This window comes from Bubalus bubalis, chromosome 14 (genome assembly GCF_019923935.1).
Source record: "Bubalus bubalis isolate 160015118507 breed Murrah chromosome 14, NDDB_SH_1, whole genome shotgun sequence".
In the NCBI taxonomy this organism is placed as follows: Eukaryota; Metazoa; Chordata; class Mammalia; order Artiodactyla; family Bovidae; genus Bubalus; species Bubalus bubalis.
The window spans coordinates 3236362-3258790 of record NC_059170.1 but is presented as its reverse complement, the minus strand read 5'-3'; the positions used below and the strand labels follow the sequence as shown (position 1 = coordinate 3258790).

At 43.9% G+C, this 22429-nt stretch overlaps 1 long non-coding RNA gene across 1 annotated transcript in view; it reads left to right on the top strand.

Moving 5' to 3' along the window:
* The window catches only part of LOC123329113, a 108211-nt gene that overhangs the window by 68850 nt on the left and 16932 nt on the right, over nt 1-22429 (top strand). The window contains exon 4 of the long non-coding RNA XR_006544267.2: nt 20478-20614. This is a non-coding gene — a long non-coding RNA (uncharacterized LOC123329113). The remainder of the gene's footprint in view (nt 1-20477; nt 20615-22429) is intronic.

Here is a 22429-nt window from a genome sequence, read left to right as displayed (position 1 = left end):
TTTCCAGGGTCTTGTTCTATTTTCAGCTTTTTAAGTTTTAAAAAAATATTTAGTTTTTATTTTTTCCAGTTGTATTGAGATAAATTTATGAATTTATGATTTAGAAATAAAATTGTATTATAATTAAAGTGTACACAGAATGATTTGATGTACACATACTTCTTGAAATGCTTACCACAATCAAGTTAACATATATATCACCCCACATTGTTATCTTTTTTAAATGAAGATGCTTAAGAAATACTCCTCTTGGCAGATTTCAACTATACAGTATAGCATTATCAGCTATAGTCCCCAGGCTATACATTAGTTCTCCAGAATTTATTCTTTTTTAAAATTTACTTCTAATTGGAGGATCGTTGCTTTACAATGTGTTGGTTTCCGCCATACAGCGACATGAATTGACTGTGAGTATACACATGTCCCCTGCCCTCTGAATCCCTCCCACCCTTACCCCCATCGCACCCCTCTGGGCTGTCACAGAGCAGGACGCTGAGCTCCCTGTGTCACACTGCAACTTCTCACGAGCTGTCTGTTTTACACGTGATAATGGATTTCACTGTGGTGTTGGAAAAGACTCTTGAGAGTCCCTTGGACTGCATGGAGATCAAACCTGTAATACTAAAGGAAATCAGTCTTGAATATTCATTGGAAGGACTGATGCTGAAGCTCTAATACTTTGGCCACCTGATGCAAAGAGCTGACTCACTAGAAAAGACCCTGATGCTGGGAAAGATTGAGGGCAAGAGGAGAAGGAGGAGACAGAGGATGAGATGGTTGGATGGCATCATGGACTCAGTAGACATGGATGTGAGCAAACTCTGGGAGACGGTGAAGGACAGGGAAGCCTGAGTGCTGCAGTGCATGAGGTTGCAAAAAGGAGGGCACTACTTAGCGAATGAACAAAGCAACAACAGTGTATATGTTCCAGTGCTACTCTCTCAATTTGTCTCAATTTGTAATGGTTTCTTGTTTCATAATTATTTACTTCTGCACCTAATTTTATATTCCATATTATTGCTCTTAATCAAAGTCCCCCAATTATATAAATTCCAGCCCTGCATAGCCAGGAGTTCCTCTGCCTACAGTTCATCACTCCCTAAACCAAGATTCATGGCAAATAGATGGGGAAACAGTGGCAGACTTTATTTTTCTGGGCTCCAAAATCACTGCAGATGGTGACTACAGCCATGAAATTAAAAAGACGTTTGCTCCTCGGAAGAAAAGCTATGACCAACCTAGACAGCATATTAAAAACCAAAGACATTACTTTGCCAACAAAGGTCCATCTAGTCAAGGCTATGGTTTTTCCTGTAGTCATGTATGGATGTGAGAGTTGGACTATACAGAAAGCTGCGCACCAAAGAATTGATGCTTTTGAACTGTGGTGTTGGAGAAGACTCTTGAGAGTCCCTTGGAAAGCAAGGAGATCCAACCAGTCAATCCTAAAGGAAATCAACCCTGAATATTCACCGGAAGGACTGATGCTGAAGCTGAAACTCCAATACTTTGGCCACATGATGCAAAGAGCTGACTCATTGGAAAAGACCCTGATGCTGGGAAAGATTGAAGGTGGGAGGAGAAGGGGATGATAGAGGATGAGATGGTTGGATAGCATCACCAACTTGATGGAGATGAGTTTGAGTAAACTCCAGGAGTTGGTGATGGGCAGGGAAGCCTGGTGTGCTGCAGTCCATGAGGTCGCAAAGTGTTGGACAGGACTGAGTGACTGAAATGAACTGAACTGAAACCAAGATTACTCACAGATTTACATATATAAGCTAGACCTTTCCTGTGACCTCTTTTGTGTGCTAAACTCAGATCAGCTTTGGGACACCCAGGGTTTCAGAATCATCTTCAAACTGAGTATGTCTCTAGTTAATCTCATAACACAACTCCCCCCGTCCCTCCCCTGAATGCCTCCAACCTAGCATTCTTTCAGTGTTCTCTTGCAGTGAATGGGAAATTACCTATTGGGTAACCTGGAAGTGTAGGGCTCATATTTGACACCTATCTCTCCCTGACCCCCATGCTGTGCTGCCAATGTTTTGTTTTAAATGTTCCCTAAATCCATTTATTCTTTTCATCTCCACCATCACTGCCTGCTAAGTCGCTTCAGTGGTGTTGACTCTTTGCTTCCCTCTGGACTGTCGCCCGCCAGCCTTCTGTGTCCATGGGATTCTCCAGGCAAGGATACTGGAGTGGGTTGCCACGCCACTTCTCTAATCTGAGTCACTGTCTTTGTTCTCTTGGGCTCTGGGAGACTCTAGGATCTATTGCTTACACTCCTGGTCTGCCTTTCAAACTATTCTCCGGAGATAGTCCAGAGCTTTTGCAAAGCTTAGTAAATCTATCTTGCAGCTCCCACGTGCAGAACCTTGAATGACTCCTCAGTGTCCTTAAGATTATAAAGCAAACAATGGTGCAGAGACTTTTGAAAACACCCCTCTGTGCAGCTTTATCTTCGGCCTCCAGTGGCACTCTTCCCTCCTCCATCTCTACGTCTCCTGGTGTAAGATCTTGCATATTACTCTATCTCTACATGCTGCGTTCCTGTTCTTGCTTCAGGTTTGCGCACAGATATCACTTCCGATAGGGATTCTTTCTTTTTAAATTTATTTTTTCATTGGAGGAGAATTGCCTTGCAGTATTGTGATGGTTTCTGCTGTGTGGTGGAACAGGTCAGCCATCATTGAACATACTGCCAGCCCCTCCCTCCTGAGTCTCCTTCCTGTCCCCCAGCCCCAACCCTCCAGGTCATCACAGAGGCCCTGGCCGGGCCCCTCTGTTACACAGCAGCTCCTCACCAGCTATCTGTTTCACACATGACAGAGTCTATATGGGGCTTCCCTGGTGGCTCAGCTGGTAAAGAATCTGCCTGCAGTGCAGGAGATCTAGGTTCTATCTCTGGGTCAGGAAGATCCCCTGGAGAAGGGAGTGGCTACCCACTCCAGTGTTCTTGCCTGGAGAATTCCATGGACAGAGGAGCCTGGCAGGCTATAGTCCATGGGGACACAAGAGTCGGACATGACTAAAGTGATTTAGCAGCAGCAGCAGCAGTATATATATATGTCCATGCTACTTTCTCGATTCATCCCACTCTCTCCTTACCCTAGAATTCTTTCTTGACTTCTTGGGTGGGTCAAACCCCCCCACACGTGGCCTCTGAACTGGGACAGAATAAATGTCTGTTGTCCGAAGCCACAGAGTTTGTGGTATTTATAACTGTCACAGGAAGGTAACACAGAATTATGATTTTTTTCGTTGCATTCATTTTTCTGTGACTTTTCTCATGTTTAGAGTGGTAAGAACTTAATAGACAAATTTAAAAACTTAATAGGCAAATAGAACCAATCCCAAAGAAAGGCAACGCCAGAGAATGCTCAGACTACCACACAATTGCACTCATCTCTCACACAGTAAAGTAATGCTCAAAATTCTCCAAGCCAGGCTTCAGCAATATGTGAACCGTGAACTTCCAGATGTTCAAGCTGGTTTTAGAAAAGGCAGAGGAACCAGAGATTAAATTGCCAATATCCGCTGCATCATTGAAAAAGCAAGAGAGTTCCAGAAAAACATCTATTTCTGCTTTATTGACTATGCCAAAGCCTTTGACTATGTGGATCACAATAAACTGTGGAAAATTCTTCAAGAGATGGGCATACCAGACCACCTGACCTGCCTCTTGAGAAACCTATCTGCAGATCAGGAAGCAACAGTTAGAACTGGACATGGAACAACAGACTGGTTCCAAATAGGAAAAGGAGTATGTCAAGGCTGTATATTGTCACCCTGCTTATTTAACTTATATGCAGAGTACATCATGAGAAACGCTGGGCTGGAAGAAGCACAAGCTGGAATCAAGATTGCCGGGAGAAATATCAATAACCTCTGATATGCAGATAACACCACCCTTATGGCAGAAAGTGAAGAGGAACTAAAAAGCCTCTTGATGAAAATGAAAGAGGAGAGTGAAAAAGCTGGCTTAAAGCTCAACATTCAGAAAATGAAGATCATGGCATCTGGTCCCATCACTTCATGGGAAATAGATGGGGAAACAGTGGAAACAGTGTCAGACTTTATTTTTGGGGGGCTCCAAAATCACTACAGATGGTAACTGCAGCCATGAAATTAAAAGACACTTACTCCTTGGAAGGAAAGTTATGACCAACCTAGATAGCATATTCAAAAGCAGAGACATTACTTTGCCAACAGAGGTCCGTCTAGTCAAGGCTATGGTTTTTCCTGTGGTCATGTATGGATGTGAGAGTTGGACTGTGAAGAAGGCTGAGCGCTGAAGAATTGATGCTTTTGAACTGTGGTGTTGGAGAAGACTCTTGAGAATCCCTTGGACTGCAAGGAGATCCAACCAGTCCATCCTAAAGGAGATCAGCCCTGGGATTTCTTTGGAAGGAATGATGCTAAAGCTGAAACTCCAGTACTTTGGCCACCTCATGCGAAGAGTTGACTCACTGGAAAAGATGCTGATGCTGGGAGGGATTGGGGGCAGGAGGAAAAGGGGAAAACAGAGGATGAGATGGCTGGATGGCATCACCGACTCGATGGACGTGAGTTTGAGTGAACTCCGGGAGTTGGTGATGGACAGGGAGGCCTGGTGTGCTGCAATTCATCGGGTTGCAAAGAGTCAGACACGACTGAGCGACTGAACTGAACTGAGGCATATTTAGGATTATTGTTGAGAAAAGTGGCCAAGGGAGAGCCTGTGGGCTTTTTCCTCCTATGAGGTTTTAGGTCTAAAGTCCTGGCTGGTAATAAAGATTACAGTTGCTTAGAGGATTGTGATGTTAGTAGACACATCTTAGGAACCTAATGCAATTTAGGATAGATAGATTCAGGATTTTATGCTTTTCCCACAGCAATGAGACCTCTCACACACATACACACATCAAACAACTTGGAATCTTACGTGACAAATCAGATAGCGTGCTTAGCCATCCTTGCTGCTGCTGCTGCTAAGTCGCTTCAGTCGTGTCTGACTCTATGTGACCCCATAGATGGCAGCCCACTAGGCTCCCCCGTCCCTGGGATGGTCCAGGCAAGAACACTGGAGTGGGTTGCCATTGCCTTCTTTGTAGCCGTCCTTAGGTGGGTGATATTTGGAAAGAGAACTGAATAGGGTGGAATGCAAAGCCCAAAGGAAGTTCTAGGCAGATGGAACTGTAGCCACCTAAGCTCTGAATTAGAAATTACTTTGTATTATTTAAGGAAGAGCAAGAAGGTTAGAAAAGCTGGGAGTCAGCGAAGCTGTTATATTATCTGATATACATAGGCTTGTAATTATTGCATTTTCTTTGGAAAATGAATTTTATATTATTATATTCCTTTTTATCTTTCTTACGACTTTTAAGCTTAAATTCTGCCTTGCTGGTATTAATATTGACTTTCCTGGTTGATCTGCCTTCCCACCCCTTTTATTTTCAATTAAAAATACCGTTTGTTGAAATTGTTTTTTTTTTTTTTTTTTTTTGTAAATAGGAGATATGTTGGATCAATTACATCCCATCTCCCTATTTAGGAAGGCAGTAAAATGTGAATTCTATTTACAGGGATTTCCATCAGAATTTCTAATATGGAAATCTCTTGGTACTAAGGAGGCACTTTTATTATCTGAACATAATTTACATATACAAAATAACTCACTTCCTTATGAGTTTAAGTAATTGAGGTTTTACTGCACTTGCCATTCAACATCTCGAGATTTTAGCATCTCTCTTAATATACATGAGTTTTAAAAAATAAAATCGCATCTCCATCGATCCGTAAAGTGTGCCGTTAAAACTTACAGAATGTAGGCAAAAATTGTCAGTTTATTCAACTAATCCCAATGTTGGTTTTCACTTATGTCTCTCATCCCGCTGCCATCGCAGTCTGTATTCTGAGTTCATCCGGTGGTGTGGATGGCGGTACCGTGATTCAGCAAGAGTTTTTCCAGCTGCATTTATGACCAGAATGACACTCCAGGGAGGGCCAGCTGCGGCGCAGGGCTCAGCCCGTGACTCTGGGAAGGAAGCATCGAGTTCCAGCCCAGGAGGGAATTGAACCCCTGACCTTGGCCTCATTAGCACCGTGTTCTAGCCAACTGTACTAATTGGTCACACATGGCAAAAAACTTGGAGACATGGAAACAATGTCAGGGCATAGGATTCTTAATTTTAACAGGTTTGGTTTGATCTAACGGAGAAAACTGGAGACTGTGGAGGCAATGGAGACCGGTCTTAGCTCCCTCTCTTTACGGCAGGGGTTACTTTGGTTTGCTGTCTGAACGAAGCAGGTAACAGTGCCAGCTTGGGGAAAAAAATTAATGTCAGTGTAAGTAAAATAATCTGCATGGGAATGCCTGGCATAGAGGGCACTGCACAGTCAATGAACATTCCACAGGTCGGTTTCCATCGTTGTTGGGCGAGTGGATGATGTAGCTAACCATACTGCACTTTTCCCTTCGGTTGGATTCTTCTCTTCAGAGACACTGCTAACATGTTAAGGGAACTGCTCAATTGCAATGTGCAATATTAATGTGATAAAAATAAATCCTTGACAGAGCAGAGCCACATTATTCAAGCATTCTGAGTCAGCTAAGCCCTTAGTTTTGAGCACGCTGGGCAACGGTGCACTCGCATCTCAGCTTTCCCTGGTGTGCTTAGGAGAAGGCTTCAGGAGCCCCAGGGACCAGTGTTAGAGACGGGCCACTGGCGGGAAGTCCTTGTGTGTGCACTGTGCAGCCTTGGAGCAGCGAACTTTTCCAAACCTGGGCTTCCTCATCTGTAGACTGGGATCATAACTGCTGCCATCTTGAAAGGTTGTTGTTGGGATAAAGTGGCATAAGGGAAACATGTAACCTGACATATGTAACCTGACTCAGAAGAGCTCAGGACATTCATATCATCAACATCAACACTGAAAGGATGACTGAGTTTCCACTGCCACCACCCAAGGGACGGAGCTCATTCACAGACTATGCACCTTTTGATTAGGGCTTATGTTTAACTTCTCTCTCTTCTCTGAGAGAGAGACTTTGAGCCCCCGTAAACTTATTTTCTCAGAATGTAAGATGACTTTATGACAGTATGAAGACCACATAGGGCTTCCCTAGTGGCTCAGATAGTAAAGAATCCGCTTGCAATGCAGGAGACTCGAGTTCGATCCCTGGGTCAGGAAGATCCCCTGGAGAAGGGAATGGCAACCCCCTCCAGTATTCTTGCCTGGAAAATCCCATGGATGGAGGAGCCTGGTAGGCTACAGTCCATAGAGTTGCAAAAAGTTGGACACGACTGAGCTATTAATACCTTGTGTATATGTAGCCTTCATGTGCACAAGATATTAATTTTATTTGTTTCAGTCATGAACATATCTTCTTAGTCTATTAAAAGGCTGGTTCTTGAGGTCTAAGCTCAACACCAACCTTGCTCCTGTTCCGAGGATTTCTTTACTCTGCGCTCTACTCTTTGATTTCATATCAAATGTCCTGTCCTGTCTTGAATCAGGAATGTTGACCTCTCGTGGAATCCACAGAACCATTTTCCTCATTTCCTTTCTCTGCTTTTTCATATTCAGTCTCTGTTGACTTCTTCCAGGTGTTACACAGGTTGTGTATTCTCCAGACTAAGCTATTTTTCCCCCTTAAGAGTCTCCAATTTATTCATTCCACTGCCAAAATGAATTTTCCTCTGTATCTTTCACAACCCCTGCTGCTGCTGCTAAGTCGCTTCAGTCATGTCCAACTCTGTGCGACCCCATAGATGGCAGCCCACCAGGCTCCCCCGTCCCTGGGATTCTCCAGGAAAGAACACTGGAGTGGGTTGCCATTTCCTTCTCCAATGCATGAAAGTGAAAAGTGAAAGTGAAGTCGCTCAGTTGTGTCTGACTCTTAGCCACCCCATGGACTGCAGCCCAACCCCTAAGTTTCTCATTAATCGCCTTTGCCCGAATATGTGTATCGAGCCTTGTGATTCCCCTGTCCTCATTCACACAATCGCTTCCTTTTCCTCACTCCGAGCCCTTCTCCATTTTGAGTATAGACTTCTTGGCCTCATTGTATTTTCATCAGCAATGGTGACATTTTAAATAGTATGATTGTTGTTGCTTCTGCCATAAAAACAAAAACAAAAACCTTGATGTATCCATCTAATCAACACGGAACAGTGATGCTCAGTCGGGGTGATTCTGTCCATCAAGGGAAGTGTGTACATGTTTGGACACATTTGGGGTCATCATAACTGCGTGTGTGTGTGGGGGGAGGTTCTCACATCTAGTGGGTGGAGTTCTGGGACATTGCTCAACATCCTCCAATGTGTGGAATAGCCCCCACAACAAAGACTTGTCTAGCTCCAAACATCGATAGTGCTGAGGTTAAAAAACTCGGTATAGATTATAAAGTGTATTTATCATCAGGAGCTGAAACAAAATAAAAGGCAAGGCAGTCATAAGATAGCTCATAATCAAATAATAACTAACATTTCTGGGTCATTTATCACGTGGCAGGCACTGTGCCAACAGCGTTCCTGCCTTGTCTCATTTGTTGCCATAATTACCTAATTAGGTAAAAACTATTATGATTCGCATTACAAATGGTGACATCGGGGCCCAGAGACGCTGAGCAACGTAATCAAGCTCACACAGTTGCCTAAGGATCACGCTGAGGCACAAACCCAGGTGGCTGATGGGAAGAGCACCTTTATTCTGAGCCACTGTGACGAGCATTGATGCATCACACACAGTGTGTGATTAAGGCAGAGTGAGGACGGTTAATCTAGGGTCTCTTGGAAAGGATTCAGGGTGTCTGTGAACCTCTGGGAAGTGAGATCTTATGAAAAAGCCCAAATGAACTTTTTGGCCAATAGTCAACAAAAGAGTCCGAAATGCAGTACTTGGATGCAATCTCAAAAACGACAGAATGATCTCTGTTCATTTCCAAGGCAAATCATTCAATATCACGGTAATCCAAGTCTATGCCCCAAACAGTAACACTGAAGAAGCTGAAGTTGAACAGTTCTATGAAGACCTATAAGACCTTCTAGAACTAACACTCAAAAAAGATGTGCTTTTCATTATAGGGGACTGGAATGCAAAAGTAGGAAGTCAAGAAACACCTGGAGTAACAGGCAAATTTGGCCTTGGAATACAGAATGAAGCAGGGCAAAGGCTAATAGAGTTCTGCCAAGAGACTACACTGGTCATAGCAAATACCCTTTTCCAACAACACAAGGGAAGACTATGCACATGGACATCATCAGATGGTCGACATTGAAATCAGATTGATTATATTCTTTGCAGCTAAAGATGGAGAAGCTCTATACAGTCAGCAAAAACAACCAGGAGCTGACTGTGGCTTGGTTCATGAACTCCTTATTTCCAAATTCAGACTGAAATTTAAGAAAGTGGAGAAAACCACTAGACCATTCAGGTATGACCTAAATCAAAACCCTTATGACTATACAGTGGAAGTGAGAAATAGATTTAAGGGACTAGATCTGATAGACAGAGTGCCTGATGAACTATGGATGGAGGTACGTGACATTGTACAGGAGACAGGAATCAAGACCATCCAAAATAAAAAGAAATGCCAAAAAGCAAAATGGCTGTCTGAGGAGGCCTTACAAATAGGTGTGAAAAGAACGGAAGTGAAAAGCAAAGGAGAAAATGGGTATATCTGCAGCCATGAAACTAAAGACGCTTACTCCTTGGAAGGAAAGTTATGACCAACCTAGATAGCATATTCAAAAGCAGAGACATTACTTTGCCAACAAAGGTCCGTCTAGTCAAGGCTTTGGTTTTTCCTGTGGTCATGTATGGATGTGAGAGTTGGACTGTGAAGAAGGCTGAGCGCCGAAGAATTGATGCTTTTGAACTGTGGTGTTGGAGAAGACTCTTGAGAGTCCCTTGGGCTGCCAGGAGATCCAAGCAGTGCATTCTGAAGGAGATCAGCCCTGGGATTTCTTTGGAAGGAATGATGCTGAAGCTGAAACTCCACTACTTAGGCCACCTCATGCGAAGAGTTGACTCATTGGAAAAGACTCGGATGCTGGGAGGGATTGAGGGCAGGAGGAGAAGGGGAAAACAGAGGATGAGATGGCTGGATGGCATCACTGACTCAATGGACGTGAGTCTGAGTGACCTCCGGGAGTTGGTGATGGACAGGGAGGCCTGGCGTGCTGCGATTCATGGGGTCACGAAGAGTTGGACATGACTGAGTGACTGAACTGAACCCATTTGAATTCAGAGTTCCAAAGAATAGCAAGAAGAGATAAGAAAGCCTTCCTCAGTGATCAATGCAAAGAAATAGAGGAAAACAATAGAATGGGAAAGACTAGAGATCTCTTCAAGAAAATCAGAGATACCAAGGGAACATTTCATGCACAGATGGGCTCAATAAAGGACAGAAATGGTATGGACCTAACAGAAGCAGGAGATATTAAGAAGAGGTGGCAAGAATACACAGAACTGTACAAAAAAGATCTTCATGACCCAGATAATCACGATGGTGTGATCACTGACCTAGAGCCAGACATCCTGGAATGTGAAATCAAGTGGGCCTTAGGAAGCATCACTATGAACAAAGCTAATGGAGGTGATGGAATCCCAGTTGAGCTATTTCAAATCCTGAAAGATGATGCTGTGAAAGTGATGCACTGAATATGCCAGGAAATTTGGAAAACTCAGCAGTGGCCACAGGACTGGAAAAGGTCAGTTTTCATTCCAATACCAAAGAAAGGCAATGCCAAAGAATGCTCAAACTACCGCACAATTGCACTCATCTCACACAGTAGTAAAGTAATGCTTAAAATTCTCCAAGTTGGGCTTCAGCAATATATGAACCGTGAACTTCCACATGTTCAAGCTGGTTTTAGAAAAGGCAGAGGAGCCAGAGATCAAATTGCCAACATCGGCTGGATCATCGAAAGAACAAGAGAGTTCCAGAAAAACATCTATTTCTGCTTTATTGACTATGCCAAAGCCTTTGACTGTGTGGATCACAATAAACTGTGGAAAATTCTTCAAGAGATGGGAATACCAGACCACCTGACCTGCCTCTTGAGAAACCTATATGCAGGTCAGGCAGCAACAGTTAGAACTGGACATGGAACAACAGACTGGTTCTAAATAAGAAAAGGAGTACGCCAAGGCTGTATACTGTCACCCTGCTTATTTAACGTCTATGCCGAGTACATCATGAGAAATGCTGGGCTGGAGGAAGCACAAGTTGGAATCAAGATTGCCTGGAGAAATATCAATAACCTCTGATAATCAGATAACACCACCCTTATGGCAGTAAGTGAAGAAGAACTAAAGAGCCTCTTGATGAAAGTGAAAGAGAAGAGTGAAAAAGTTGGCTTAAAACTCAACATTCAGAAAACTAAGATCATGGCATCTGGTCCCATCACTTCATGGGAAATAGATGGGGAAACAGTGGAAACAATGGCTGACTTTATTTTTTGGGGGCTCCAAAATCACTGCAGATGATGATAGCAACCATGAAATTAAAAGATGCTTGCTCCTTGGAAGGAAAGTTATGACCAACCTAGATAGCATATTCAAAAGCAGAGACATTACTTTGCCAACAAAGGTCTATCTAGTCAAGGCTATGGTTTTTCCAGTGGTAATGTATGGATGTGAGAGTTGGACTATAAAGAAGGCTGAGTGCTGAAAAATTGATACTTTTAAACTGTGGTGTTGGAGAAGACTCTTGAGAGTCCCTTGGACTGCAAGGAGATCCAACCAGTCCATCCTAAAGGAAATCAGTCCTGGGTGTTCATTGGAAGGACTGACGCTGAAGCTAAAACTCTGGTACTTTGGGCACCTGATGTGAAAAATTGACTCATTTGAAAAGACCCTGATGCTGGGAAAGATTGAGAGTGGGAATAGAAGAAGACGGCAGAGGATGAGATTGTTGGGTGGCATCACCGACTCGATGGACATTGGTTTGGGTAGACTCCAGGAGTTTGTGATGGACAGGGAGGCCTGGCGTGCTGCGGTTCATGGGGTCACAAAGTGTCAGACACAACTGAACGAGTGAAGTGAACTGAATATGTATAATATATTTGTGAATGTGCAGTTTCTCTGGGGTAAGGGAATATGGCTCAAATGGTCAAATTCTCTCAAAGAAATTTGTGGCAAGCAATTCATGGGAAATCCGTGAACATCTTGTTCTTGACTTTGTGGGAAAGAAGAAAGTTTGGACTCTGCATAAGGTTGCCTCCCTGGAAAGGTATGATTCTTTGATAATGGACTCAAAAACTCTGACTCAGCCAATGGACTGGTATTGGTTGAACTTAAAATGTCGAGCAGGGTTGGACTTCCAAAGACGGGTTAGCAAAGGGCATTGAGATCTTTAGGTAAGGTGTGACCTCAGGTAATTTAGCTATATGATTAGGGAATGTAATGGCTTCTCGTACAAACTGGTTTCACAGCAATGGCATATTTGAAGCTATGTCAGATATGTGTCATAAGACGGAATTTGCCTAGCATTCAGCTACATTGTCCTCTGTGATTCTCATTGTCCCTGATCATGGCTAATCATGTATCCACACGGTTGTTTATCTGTGTTAATACCTTCAATCTGGTCACCTCCAGCTTTGCTAGCTTAGGCATCACCTTGACACATCCTTAAATTTTCTAATTGATTATTTCTGGTGTCAAAGTGAAAGGGAAAGTCACTCAGTCGTGTCTGACTCTTTGCAACCCCATGGATTTATACAGTCCATGGAATTCTCCAGGCCAGATTACTGGAGTGGGTAGCCTTTCCCTTCTCCAGGGGATCTTCCCAACCCAAGGATTAAACCCAGGTCCCCCGCATCGCAGGCGGGTTCTTTACCTGCTGAGCCACCAGGGAAGCCCTGCTAGTGTCAGTTCAGTCAGTTCAGTCGCTCAGTCGTGTCCGACTCTTTTCGACCCCATGAATCGCAGCACACCAGGCCTCCCTGTCCATCACCAACTCCCGGAGTTCACTCAGACTCACGTCCATCGAGTCAGTGATGCCATCCAGCCATCTCATCCTCTGTCATCCCCTTCTCCTCCTGCCTCCAATCCCTCCCAGCATCAGAGTCTTTTCCAATGAGTCAACTCTTCGCATGAGGTGGCCAAAGTACTGGAGTTTCAGCTTTAGCATCAGTCCTTCCAAAGAAATCCCAGGGCTGATCTCCTTCAGAATGGACTGCTTGGATCTCCTTGCAGCCCAAGGGACTCTCAAGAGTCTTCTCCAACACCACAGTTCAAAAGCATCAATTCTTCGGCGCTCAGCCTTCTTCACAGTCCAACTCTCACATCCACACATGACCACTAGTGTCAAGGACATTTTAAATGTCCATCTGATACCTAGAAATATTGATATGCTTTTTTCTTAGTTGCAATCATTTGTTGAATCTTGATTTTATTTATTGATGATCTTGTTGGCTTCAAATGAAGATGGTAACATTTCCTCTAATCCTCCTCCTGCTCACTCGCCTTTCCTGAGTGCGTCTGCAGGGCCCTTTGGAGCAGTGTTTCCAGCGGTGTGGGGCGCACTTTGGAGCGGTGTTTCCAGCGGTGTGGGGCGCACTTTGGTTGCATGGCTAGTTGTGAGAACAGTTCTTCTAGATTTTCAACACTGAGAATGACGACGGCTATTGGTGTTTACCTTGTTAAAGAACTTCTTTCATCCTGCTATTTTGCCAAGTTCCTTGTATTTAGAAAACCATGAAGAATTGTTGAATTTTATCCATTTTGCATCTATTAAGGACATCAAATTGCTTTAAAAATTATATTTCTAAGACGACTTTGCATTTCCCTGCTCTAATCCCTGATGTTCTAGTTTCCCAGTCTAATGCTCAGAGAACAGTCATATTCCAGGGTTTTGAAGTGGGAGATGTTCACTGCCACCAGTCCTGTGCATCTATTGCTGCATTTAACATGCTCTTGGAGATACATTGGATGAAATGTAATAAGTACTCAGAATATCGCCAACATGACCTACTTAGACATAAGGTAGGGGAGAAAGATTATTTATCATTTTCCATAAATATATATGTCTCCAGATGCACCTGTTCACAGGAAGTCTGAACAGAATAGCATTACAACATGTTCTATGAGGTCTCCAGGGTCATGAATCAGCGGAACCAAGCCAGCAGTGTGTCTTTTTCAGTAGTCTATCTTTAGTCCTTGAGCCTGCCTGTGACCAAAAAAGGGAGCACAGAATCATTTTATTTTATAATAAAGTTAGTTTTCCCAGTATTCAAGTAACCACAGTCCTTGCTTTGCATAGTTCTGCTATGCACTAGCTAAAGCTGAGGCTCCAGTACTTTGGCCACCTCATGCGAAGAGTTGACTCATTGGAAAAGACTCTGATGCTGGGAGGGATTGGGGGCAGGAGGAGAAGGGGACGACAGAGGATGAGATGGCTGGATGGCATCACTGACTCAATGGACGTGAGTCTGAGTGAAGTCCGGGAGATGGTGATGGACAGGGAGGCCTGACGTGCTGCAGTTCATGGGGTCGCAGAGAGTCGGACGCGACTGAGGGACTGAACTGAACTGAACTTCAGTTACTAACTTTTTGTTAAATAACACTAGTCTCCTCCCACTCCAAAACATAATACAACTTTGAGTCTAATGGTATATTAACTGAATGCTGCTGCTGCTGCTAAGTCGCTTCAGTCGTGTCCGACTCTGGGCAACCCCGTAGATGGCGTCCACCAGGCTCCCCTGTCCCTGGGATTCTCCAGGTGAGAACACTGGCTTCCCCGTCCCCGGGATTCTCCAGGCAAGAACACTGGAGTGGGGTGCCATTGCCTTCTCCATATTGAGTAGTTGCATATGATACAAACTTCACCACTAGCTCTGCAGCCCACAGATTGCAACATGAGTTGCAAATGTGCACCCCCCGCACCCATCAGGCCCCTTCCCAGTCTGTCTGTGACTTGTCCCTGTGCGTCTGTGTTGAGGCCACACACAGACGGCAAAGTGTGTGGTTGTATTGCTTCCTTATCTCCCAGCGATATGCTCCCATGACATGAGCAGCCAAAAAAGGAATTGGTCAACAAAGATAAAAGTGCAGCAAAGGAAGAAATAGTGATGCTGAAATTCTCAATGAATATAAATGGAATTATTAGAGAACTAGCTGACCACGGGAATGTTGATGTTGCTGCTATTTGAAACCCTAGATGTGCAGCCGGAGGAACATAGTGGACACGGACTTATCAATAAATGAGAATGGTCATGACAAAAAGGATAAAGGCGTGTCAGAGGATGTGATACTGGCAAATAGTCACCTTTAGGATCTCTCAGAGGCAGCTCACGAAGCTGAAAGTACTCATTACAAAATATTGGAAGCTAATTCAAACTTAGAATTTAGTGTGAAAATTCAGCAAGGCATGGAAAAGACATTCTCTTTGTATCACAAGTTTCACATGAAAAGAACAGCAATATTTGAACTACCTGATAAGCTTTCACAAAGAAATAAATACTGAAATTCTCAGTGTTTCTAATGATGAAAATATAGTGTACTAAATAAATTTTGGTTGTACTATTTTTTCATTTCCCTGGGCATTTAGAACCAATGATAAGACAGTTTTAATGTTTTGATCAACATTTTTAAAGGTCATGGTATGACTGGAATTTTTACCACTGATCATTAATATCAGTTGGCATAGTTTTAGCTTGCAGAGTCATTTTTATAGTCCCACATTTCTGTGCAAAGTGAGGACTCTCTGTACCATTTGCTCATTCAAAAAGATTTGGAAAATAGACAAGAGAAAAAAACAAATACATAACCCCACCCCTCAAAGGTACTTGTTGGTCTATAAATGTGTTTTTTTCTGATTGACACTGAATCGCTTAACTTTATTCTTACTTGTTTTGCATAGCTGTGATTCTTAAAGAATTTTCTTTCCATTTTTTAAAATAGACTTTGTATTTTTAGGGCTGTTTAAGGTTCATAGCAAAATTGAATGAAGGTAGAAAAAGTTCTCATAAACACTCTGCCCCCGCAAACCCAAAACCTGCCCGGCTGTCGATCACCGTTGCACACGTTATCATCACACAAAGCCCATAATTTGCGTCAGAGTTCACTCATGGTGAGGTTCATTCTATGGGTTTTGATAAATGTATGATGATGTGACTCCACCGTTGTAGCATCATACAGAACATTTTCACTGCCCTGAGCGCCGAAGAATTGGTGCTTTTGAACTGTGGTGTTGGAGAAGACTCTTGAGAGTCCCTTGGACTGCAAGGAGATCCAACCAGTCCATCCTAAAGGAGATCAGTCCTGGGTGTTCATTGGAAGGACTGATGTTGAAGCTGAAACTCCAATATTTTGGCCACCTGATGCAAAGAGCTGCCTCTTTTGAAAAGACGCTGATGCTGGGAAAGATTGAGGGTGGGTGGGAGGAGAAGGGGACGACAGAAGATTTGATGGTTGGATGGCATCACCAACTCAATGGACATAAGTTTGAGTGAATTCCGGGAGTTGGTGATGGACAGGGAGGCCTGGCGTGCTGCGGTTCATGGGGTTGCAGAGTTGGACACGATTGAGTGACTGAATTGAACTGAACTGAGGAATATGCTTGATTTTCTTCAACTGGCAGGAGGTGGGAGGGAGAGAGTGGGGGAGAGAGGACTTGGAGCTATTTTCATCTGGTGACTTTTGTGGACAGATCCTGTTTTAAAAGAAAGTTAACGCAAGTCAGAAAGCAGTGCTGAGAGATGAAGGGGTACCAGGTTCTGCTGACATCGTTTGAGTACATTCATCCCACTGTGTCTGAAACCAGCCCTCTATACTTATATACCAGTGGCTTCCCTTTTTTCTCAAGCCAGTTTCTTTTTTTTTGCAACCCAAAGAGCTTGGCCTGACATAAACTGTAATTAGCTAATGACCAGAACCTCAGCTGTCTAAAGAAGAACTTGTCACTCTTAACAGATGCCCCATATTTTCTTTCAACTGACACAGTTTGGAGTATCTGTTCATGGCTTTCAGGAATGAGGAATAGGTATTTGAAAGTTTGTGAGTGCAGGTTAAAAAAGTAATTGGAAACTAAGTAAGTACAAAAACATCTTCAATCAAAGAAAGATTTTGTAAGCTCAAGTATTGTTCGTTTTTATGATGGAGCATGTAAATCTTCATATATAAAAACTTCACTATCATTAGGGTGTGTCACACAAAATAACAAACACACCTTTTTCAATCTGGTTATAAATATGCAGAGTGGAATTTATTTCACCAAAGCATTACATGCTTCCAACTGATACTATATCAATAAAAGCTCTCACTCCAAGATGTCATTAAAGCCACATTTGTTCATTTCTATTTATTATTAGAAAAAAACAAAATGAAAAAAAGTGGATTTAAGTCATATTTCCTGTGACTTCATTTGCTGGCATATAACACTTGTGAATTTTATTCAATTCATTTAAAATGATTTCTAACATGCAGCCAGAAAGTTAAGGGTGGCAAAGAATTCAAAATGATCAGCAAGCATCCAAGATTTCTCAGGAGACAGATTTAGAATCACAACTAAGGTACGTTTTCCTTAAGGAACTGTATCTTAGAAAAGTTGTCTCTAATGAAACAGAATTTGTCCTAATAAATTCAGCTCATTTGTGTTTTAAAATCAGTAGATACAAATGACCTTCTTAAAATAAGGTGGTTTTTTTTTTTTTTTTTTTAAGAATAGGTCAGATACAGGCCAGGATCTGTGATGCTCACTTCAGATGCCCTCAGAATTCATCATCTTTTCTTATTGACTTTGTAACTATGTGATTCCAAAGAAGTCAGCTGGGCTGGAGTGATGAGTACCCATGTCAATCTTCACCCAGAGTTTGAAGAAAACCTTTCAGAGGTTGAGGATACCCAGATAATTTTCAGAAGTGGAATTAGGAGAAAAAAAGAAAACCCAATAATACCTAAAACAAAACAAAGTGGAAAAAGGCTTATGTCTTAAAATTCCCCAGTTGTCCCTGGGAGTTGAAATGTATAAAAGCTGTCTTCTTTAAAATGATTCTACCCTTTTGAGAGTAGCATTCTAGGAATCAGTTACCTTAGGAGTTTGCTTCTAGTTTTCGCTAACCTAGAGAGAGGGTTACCAGCCTGGGGGTTGGGGTGTGTCGTTTCAGTGAATCAATATAAGTCATGCCACCACCGCAGCTGACAGTGTCCCCATGAGCCACGTGCTCGTGGAGGCCTTTGTGGTGGATGCGTGGAGCCTCCACACCCGTTTCTTCCTCCTCTTCTGGGAGGTTGGGAAGCTCGGGAGAATGATTCCCAGGGTCCCTAGGTGGTCAGAGTTCCAGGGTAGAGTTAGACTCTCTTCATCAGTTGTCCTGTGCGAGATCTGGAAGGTGGGAGTGAGACAGAGCTGCCTCCTGCAACCATGACAGTTAACAAGCAAGGGCTCACGGTGTGACTGCATGTCAGTCAGACGCCAGGTGCCCGTGTCTGATCATCACCCGGGTTGAGACAACAGCAGAAATGGTCACAGCAGCGAAAATGTTACCATGACCTGCAAATTAATAGTCTTCCTTCCAGTTCTTCAATGACTTGATAGGCAACATCTGAGTCCCTTGTATAAGACTTTTATTAGACCCTGTAAAAGACCTTCCTTGCATCCATGTTCTTTCCCCAGAAAGGTGTCAACAGTTACTAGTGCATCCCAGTTTGTCCAGGACTGCCCCAGTTTTAACACTGAAAGTTCTGCATTCAGGGAACCTCCTCAGACCCTGGAATACTGGCATGATTTGGTCGCCTTAAGATGCAGCCACTCTGGGTGGGACCTTCTATCTACATCAACCCTGTCTGTGGGCTTAACATGAAACTCTCTTTGATCAATGGGATACTAGCAAACATTACCCAAGAAAGATCCCATTTTCTCCTCTGCCTCTGCCTGGAAAACGCCGAGGATATCCTGCTGGAGACTCACACATTTGGCCCAGATGCACCAGCCAACAGCAAGACATGGGGTGAGAGCAGCATGACCAGAAGAACTGCCCAGTACTGCCCAGCAAGCCCAGACCTCTGTTTCTGATCTGCAGACCCGTGATTTAAATAAATGCTCTTTGTTTTCAGCTGATGTGTGTGTGTGCATGTGTGTGTGTTTCAACATTATCATGGTAATAGACAACTGGTACATGCATGCGTGGTAAGTCACTTCAGTCGTGTCCGACTCTTTGCAACACTGTGGACTCCAGGATAGCCTGCCAGACTCCTCTGTCCAAGGGATTCTCCAGGCAAAAATACTGGAGTGGGTCGCCATGCCCTCCTCCAGGGGATCTTCCCGACCCAGGGATCGAACCCAAGTCTCTTTATGTCTCCTGCATTGGCAGACAGGTTCTTTACCACTAGCACCACCTGGGAAGCCCTAACTGGTATACCTATCACTCAGATTAACTCAGTTAATGCTTGGAATAACCGGAGTGGTTTCTGTTTCCTGCACTGAATCCTGACTGGCCCAGAACTTTACAAAGATTTGCTCCTTTCATTATCACAACGACCTGATGAAGAGGAATGGCGGCAGTGCGCATTCTGCACACGGTGCAGGAGTGGTAACTAAATCATCTGAGCCCGTTCTTCTGGGAGATGTGGAGCCGGAACGCAAGCCAGGCTTGTGGGAATGCAGAGCCCACCTTCTTAGCTGTTGAACAAACTAAGTCACAGCTAGGGGAAAAGAAATAGGAACACATTCTTTCTGCTGGAAAGAACCTAGAAGAAGACAGGTTTGCGAGGTCTGCATTGGATGCAGGCTGTAGAGGAGGTGCAGGTTTCATGCAGAGAATCAGGAGGTGTAAGGGTGCCTGCATATCCCAGAGCTGAATTCTTTGAGGGTTGTGCCCCCTCTTTATCTAATATGATTGCATTTGGCCCTATCTTCAGATTTACTCATCTCTGCCACGACAGCATATTAAACGATGATCTCAAATAAAGACCCACTCGTCTGAACAAAGGGAACACGCCTCACTCAAGCCCTTCTTTGATTTATAACCAATTCTCTTTTAACAGGTGGACCCAACAAACAGGAGATCGCTGACTAGCTTGAACAATGAACTTGTTAGTTAGCAGAATTAACAGTGTATTGTTTCACTGCAATGACAGTAATAAAGCAGGAGGCGTGAAGTCGATACAGTCACAACTGAACCGTAATGGATGAGATATTTACAGCGAAGCTGTTAAAACATTGAATAAAATATGGGAAGAGCAAAGGCAGATGTGTTTTTATTCTTTCGAGTTGAAGCTTGTAAGGTAAAAAGATAGTTTGAGTAATAATCACAGGTTCTGATTCACAATGCATTAATAAATATTCATATGGTACCAGCCGCTGAAACTTTCCAGATACAGAAATAAAGTGAGAAAGCCTGTTCTTCCTTACACTTTGCTAAGTTTAGATTTCCAGACACACATGTCAATATCTCCATTAGGTTCTTGTAAAAGTTCTCCTTTATTTTCTCCAGCCTTCCAAGTCTTGCTGGAGAAACACTCATCGTTCGTCTCTTGTTTTCCAGTGTCACAGTGTTTCCCCGACTCAAACCAGAAGAAAGTAGAAAAGACACGATGGTCTATTAATAAAGAAGAGACCTATAATTTAAGTAGAAGATAGAGGTGGAAGGAAATGAGCGTTCCTCTTCTGAATTAGGCACAGGTAAATGAGCTTTATATCCCACAATCCCAAATGAGTTCGAACAGTAGCATGCTTGATTTTGCAAGATCAAGCAAAATGCATTTATGTGCTTTCCCCCTCTTCTGTTATTATCTTGTCTTTGTTTTCAAAGGAACAGGGGAGTTTTCGAGAGCGCAGGGGAAGGCTGCTCTACCCAGACCTGAAACAACTGGGGAGACATAACTGGGGACGTGAGTGTGTCAGGATGCTGCGTCCGGATTGTTTCCCTGCCTTTCAGAGAAGCAGCTGTTGGGAGGAGGGAGGGGGAGGCTTGGCACTGAGCGAGCTCAGATTTTATGGGGGACGGAAGGAGGAAAGGGAGGCAGGAGTGCGCTGCCGGGGCCTGGACCCCTCCGACGGGCAGCTCGAGCCTCCCCGGGAGAATGCCAGGTCTGGATCCGGGCGGCTCCTTGATGGATGACCAGGAGCACCGCAGCGGGAGCAGGACTGCGCGCCTTGGTTGCTATGACTTCCTTTGTTCCCCCCTCGCCGGCGTTTCCTGGCGCGTGTGGACCTCGGCGTGTGTGTAGGACCGCGCAGCTTGGTGCGGCGCCGCCGTGGTCCCTGTTCCGCCGACGCCCGCGTCCTTTTGTCTCCTTTCGCGGCACCACGTCCTCTCCCTGGATCCGCACGGACTCTGCTCTGGGCTCCATTCTTTGCTCAGATTATCTCTGTCGGCTCCAAGTGAGCTTTTGTTGTTGTTTCTAACCAGCCCCTCCTTCCCGGCCCTGCCCTTACTATTCTTTTCCCTTTCAATCACTGCTATCCTCGCAGACCTACATTGCGGTTTTCATCTGCTGTATCTTCCCCAAAGATCTGCAGCTGATGTTTTGGGCACTTGTCTGTGGCCCAGAGTTGTAGGGAGTGAGAGCTCAGGGAGGGTGGCTTCTGAGAACAGACCGGTCGGGGAGGAGAGGCCAAAGCTGGGGCTCAACAGAGGAGGCTCTTCTTGCCAAAGGCCTCCAGCCCCTTCCCAAGACAAGGGTGTTCCCTGAAGAGCTTCCCTCGTGCACAAATTCTGGAGCGGGCAGCCCTCTTGACCCCCGAGGGGCCCAGGCCACTTCCACTGGCGGTTCCCAGTGTTACACCCACAATGAAAACACACCAAAGGAGGGTTGTCGAAACTCGGATATATTTAAGTTGTTTAGTTGCTAAGTCGTGTCTGACTCTTTGTGACCCCAGGGACTGTAGCCTGCCTGGCTCCTCTGTCCCTCGGATTTCCCAGACAAGAATACTGGAGTGGGTTGCCATTCTTTCTCCAGAGGATCTTCCCGATTCAGGGATAGAACCTGTGTCTTCTGCATTGGCAGATGGATTTTTTTTTTTTTAAACCGCTGAGCCCAGGAAAGTCCATATTTTCAATATTTGCACATGAGCTCAGTTGCTCAGTCATGTCTGACTTTTTGTGACCCCATGGACTATAGTCCATCAGCCTCCTCTGTCCATGGAATTTTCCAGGCAAGAATACTGGAGTGGGTTGCCATTTCCTACTTCTGGGATTTACATTTAAATTAATGTCCTTCATACAAATCTCAGGCTATGTAATTGTGCTATAAGTAAAAAAAAAAAAGTGAATTTGTTAACCGCATTCATTCTGTATGACATACTGATGGTCTTGCAAACAAGACTCTGTAACAGAACCCAAGAACGTGAGGTGGTATCGTAGAAAGCATGTGACATTTGAGAGCTAATATCAATTGTTTTATTGGTTAAATCCTGAAGGATTGGTTGGTTCTCTGATCATACTCTGATTCTATCCTTGCTCTGTTCACAATTAACAAGGCATTTATTCTCAAT